Source organism: Nannospalax galili, unplaced genomic scaffold (assembly GCF_000622305.1).
Source record: "Nannospalax galili isolate Female #2095 unplaced genomic scaffold, S.galili_v1.0 scaffold1448, whole genome shotgun sequence".
Lineage (NCBI taxonomy): Eukaryota > Metazoa > Chordata > Mammalia > Rodentia > Spalacidae > Nannospalax > Nannospalax galili.
In genome coordinates this window covers 823,480-829,112 of record NW_008358646.1, presented here as the reverse complement: position 1 = coordinate 829,112, position 5,633 = coordinate 823,480, and positions in this window count along the sequence as shown.

Genomic DNA, 5,633 nt, shown 5'->3' with positions numbered 1-5,633 from the left:
CAGTTGTCTGATGCTGTGGTAAGAGAAAGCCTGCCCTTGGTTCTTCCCTTGAATCCCTTAACGTTTGAACTGGAGCTGGAAAATGAAATTCGTTGTCCACCAGGGCTCTAGAGAAAACAACTGGTCACTGATACTGAGCTTCCTAATTGATGGATGAAGTTGGACTTGCCCTTACCCTCTGCCCTCTCCCTTTCAAAGAAGATCGGCTTCATAAACCATGGTGACCAGGGCACCCCCTGTTGGGCTTTGGAAACCATACCCTCTCTCTGGGGGCTGATACAGAGGCAACAGGCTCCTATAGTGTGCTCTTAGTAACCATATGCTTGAGCTCCCCTACTAGAACCTTGGTAGATATACAGTTCTGGCCCCTGCCTTCCAGATGCTCACAGGAGAGTGGTGTATGCAGGATGGAGTGGAATGAAGCTGGGGCCCCAAGGGCTTTTCGTCCATCTGGATCCAGGGCTTGCCAGGGGTTTCTGCTTAAGAGTCTCCCCAACTCTGCTCAGAGCCACTCAGTTTGGCCAGTTTCCACTATGGAAACCTGGTCAAGACTTTTTACTGACCACTTAGAGTGGCTGGCCAGCTCAGTCTGAAAAACAATGCCAAGGAAGAAGGGCATTGTATGGTCTGTGCCATGTGGACCTGGGTGCCCCTGGGGAGGACACATTAGAACTGAGAGGACAAATGTCATCCCAGCCATGTATGGCAGAGTGTTCCCAACCCATGCTTGAGCCCCTTTCCTGTGGACAAGGGATAGGAGCCAGAAGACCACTGTCTTTCCTAGACTTTTGGTGAAAGAGGCCCTTCACCCAGGAGGAACAAGGGATAGGAGAGGATTTTCTGGGATTTCAGTCTCCTCCTGGACAGTGACCCCCATCTGTGAGCTGATACTCCTAAGCAGGTATCCCATAGTCCCACATCCTACTCTCTGAGTCTGCCTGTTTCAGTCATGGACACTGGTCCAGGAGCTTTGTTCCATCAGCCCCTGACTTGTAGCTGCTCCAGCAGCAACTGGCACCAGCCCCTCCCACCCAGGAACCCATCCCATTCCTCTAACCATCCTGTGTGGAGGAGGAAACTGGCCTAGAGAGTTCAGGAAAATGTGTGAGTGTCCTATAGGCCATGTTCAGGGCTAGAGATAGACCTGGTGTGTAGCATCATGCCTACATGCACATATAGTGTACAGATTTGAAAGCAGTGGGTTACATACACTGAATGACACAAAGTGCTTTGCAAATCCCGTAGCCAGTTGTTGCCCATAGAACACTTGGGCTTTTTGCTGAAATCTGGTTATTCATCCTCATCTGCCTGAGGTTCTAACTCAACCACATTGGGAGGGAGGAGCATCTTATTAGCTTGGGTTTTCTGTGACTGCCAAAACATTACCACCAACTTGGTAGCTTGCAACAACAGAAATCAGGTAGGTGGTATGGTGCATGCCCATAAGTCCAGCAGAGACTAAGGCAGAAGGATACAAAGTTCAAAGCCATCCTGCTCTAAAGAGCAAGACTCTCATCAAAAAGCAAAGGAGTCGGGCATGGTGGGGTATACCTGCAATCCCAGTACTTGGAAGGCAGAGGCAGGGGGAGTGCTGCAAATTGAAGGCTAGCCTGGTCTACCTAGGGAATTTGAGGGCAGCCAGGACTGCATAGTGAGGCTGTCTCAAAATAGGAACAGGTTCATGTTCTCTCAGGCTCTGGTGAGTAGCCTGTCCCTTGCCACTCACAGTTTGCAATGAAATGACTGTAGTCACTCCAGGTGCAGTGGTCACTCTAGACTCGTGATATGACTTCTTTTATATGCTACATCTCTGCCTCTCCCCTTTCCCATCTGCACGCATGTGTGCAGGGTCTCACTCTAGCAGTCCTGCCACTGCACCCAACTTTCTCTGCCCATCTTAAAGGGACGTTTGTGACTGGGTATAGAGATACCCACACAATCCAAAATAATCAGTGCAAAGATATTAAATTATCTCTACATAGCTCCTCCTTTTTTTAGCAGTGCCAGGGATGGATTGCAGGGCCTCTTGAATACTAGGCAAGCGCTCTGCCACTGAGCCACACCCTAACCCCAACCCTTTGTAAAAGAACATTTATACCTTCAGAACTGAGGACCTGAGAGCTTTGGGGGGCCATGCTGCAGCTTACCACACTGCTCTTTTCCTCGTAAATTGTTATTAAATCTATGACCAATTGATTCCACAAAGAAATTGTTAATTGGATTGAAATTTCTCAACCTCAGCACTCTTTTAAAATTTAACTGAATCATCAGTATTCCACCATTGCTTGCTTTTTTCTGTTTTTGTTTTTTAGGGGTTTTTGTTTTTTCCTCAGTGCTGGGGATCTGACCTAGGACCTTGTGCATGCTAGGTACATGCTTTGCCACTGAGTTATGTCCCCAGCTCCTTCATTGTTTTTTTAAATCTAGACCTATGCTGTCCCAATCTGGAGCCACTGGACTCTGGCTTTTGAGCACTTGATATATGGCTAGTTTTAATTGAGATACACTTTATACACACCAGAATCTGAAGTTAGTATGAAAAAAGAATGTAAAATATATCATTGATAACTATATTGATTACACATTGAAATACTATTTTGGACATACAGAATTAAATAAAGTACATTATTTAAATTAATTTCACCTGTTTTGTTTCTTATTAAAGGTTTATTCTCAGTTATGTGTATGGTATGTGTGTTTGTGAGTATGTGCACATGCCTGTGGAGGACAGAAAGAGGCATTTAGATCCCCTGAAGCTACAGTTACAGGCATTTGTGAGCCACCAGACATGGGTGCTGGAAACACAACTTGGGTCCTCTGGAAGAGCAAGAAGCAATTTTCACTGTTGATCCATGTACCCAGGGAATCTAGTCACTTGAGTTATTTGCTGGGTATTGACCCCAGAGTCTTGCATATGCTAGTTGATCTATCACTGAGCTATACCTCCAACCCCATAAATGTATTTTACTTGATAATATTTGCAGTAATGAGAATTGAACCCAGTATGTGTGAGGCTCTAGGTTCAGTCTCCAATACCAAAATGTTAATAATCACTAAACTGAGCATAGGGCTATATAGTGCTTGTCTAGCATGTGTGAAGCCCTGGGTTCAATCCCCAGCACCACATGCACACAAACAGCCTAGGTTAACAGTAAGGTAATAGTGCATTCAGCCTAGGCATGGTAGTGCACATTATAATCCCAGCAATTCAGAAGACTGAGGCAGGAGGGTCAAGAGTTCCAGAAGAGAGAACAATAAATGTAGAAATCAAGAAATGCTTATTTTTGAAGATTAGTATCTTATTTCCTAATAATCTCAATTTTAAATGTTCCAATTTTTTGCTGCCCCCTGTGCTAGTTTTGGGGATCACACTCAGAACTGGTCATATGCTAGGCAAACTCACTAAAACTTAGATCTGTTTCCAATCACTAATTTTCAATTATGACAGTTTAACTGACAAAAATTTTTGAGAGGGGGTTTGAATACCCCCCCCTTTTTGGTTCCTGGAGACTAAACCAAGGACTTTGCATATGCTAGGCAAGTGGTCTGCCACCCAGCTGTGCCTTCCAAACTAGCTCCAGCATACTTTTGGACCCCACCTAGAGAGAAGGAATGCAGTCTGACTTAAGATCCCTTGGGCTGTTGTGTTGAAGACAATAAAAATCTGTAAGAAAGCTACTGCACTGGCAAACAACTAGGATGTGTGAAGCCAGAGAGTGAGGATCAGACATCAGGGTTTGGGGTCCCCCAGTTCAGTATCAGGCACTCAGTGCTGTAGTTCCCCCTGCACCCACAGTGTGGCAGTAGAGCCTGAGTGATGGTGTTTCATGGTGGAGCAAGAAGCCACTGGCCCTGGGTTTAGGTGAGAAACTGAAGTCCCCAGAGGTCACAGAACCTTCCAGACGTTACCCACTGCTGTCCTGCACACCCAGGACTTTTGTGGCTAGTCGTTGTGGAAAGGACATACAACTTGTGGACAAGCAGATGTCCAGGTGTCCGTGGACCACTGACATAGTGTGGGAATTGCTCGCAACATGGGTCTGGAAGCTGTGTTCCTGTACACAAACCATGTCCTCTGTCTGATTTTTAAAGTCTAAGGTGGCTAACTTTATACAAAATGGAGTTGCTCTAGTCATTACAAGTTCAATTCTACATGGTGGAAGGAGAGAACCAACTGATCTCCATATGTATACAAACACATGCAATAAATAAATAAATTAATTAATTAAATAAAATAAAAAATAAAATGTAATAAAGTTTTCAAAGAAGGAAAATAGATGCATTTAGTTCACAAGCTGGGCAATAACAGCAGTGTAGCCTACAGCTTTGTTTTTGTTTATTTGTTTTTTGAGACAGAGTCTTGCTATGTAGCCATAACTGGCCTAGAACTTGCAATGATCCTCCTATCTCTGCCTTTCAAGTATTGGGATCACAGATGTGAGCCATAATATCTGACTATATATATTGATCTTTTTGAGACAGGGTCTCCCTGTAGCTCCAGCTGTCCTGGAAGTTACTATGTAGACCAGGCTGGCCTTGAACTCACAGAGATCCACCTGCCTCTGCCTCCTGAGTGCTGGGATTAAAGGCATGTGCCACCACGCCTGGCTATTTTTTTTTATTTTAATTTTTGAGATAGGGTCTCACTGAGTACATCCCTGACTGGCCTTAAACTTACAGAAATCCATATGCCTCTGCTTCTGATTGTAGGATTAAAGGAATGCACTCCAGGCCCAGCTTTGCTTTCTTTTTCTTTCCTTTTTTAATGTAGTTTGGGTTAGCCTCAAGCTCCTAGACTCAAGAGCTCCTCCTATCTCAACTTCCTAAGTAGACAGATCACAAACACATGCCACTGTGCCTGGCTCAGACTTTTTTGTTTTTGTTTTTACTTTTTCACAGACATTTGTTGCAACTTAAGAAAGGGTTCATTTTGGCTCACAGTTCAAGGCACAGTCCTTCATGAGGGGGCAGTCAAGGTAACAGGAGCCTGAGTAGCTGATTTCATTTATGTCTGCAGTCAGAACTAAAAAGTAAGGAAAGCACGCATCTCAGACCTTCTTTTAAACATTTTATTATTTTTAAAAATATTTTATTATTTTTTAATATTTTAATTTTGTGTGTATGTGTGTATTGTCTGCATGTAGGTAAGTGCACCCATGTCGTGCAATGCCTACAGAGGACAGAAGAGACTGTCGGATCCCCTGGAACTGGAGTTACGGACAGTTGTTAGCTGCCCTGTGGGTGCTGGGATTCGAACCTGGGTCTTCTGCAAGAACAGTCAGTGTTCTTAACTGTTGAGCCATCTCTCCAACCCATGATTTTATTTATTATTTTATGTGTATGAATGTATTGCCTGCATTTATGTGAGTGCACCATGTCGTGCCTCACATAATGCCTCGGGGGTCAGAAGAGAGCTTCAGATTCCCCTGGAACTGGAATTAAGGACAGTTCATAGTCACCATGTGGGTGCTGGGAATTGAACCCAGGTCCTCTGCAAAAGCAGTCAGTGTTCTTAACTGCTGAGCTATCTCTCCAGCCCCATCAGACCTTTAAAAATATCTATGAAGGGGCTGAAGAGATGGCTTCACTCTTGCAGAGGAACTGAGTTTGGTTCTTCTGTCCTCTGCAGGTAT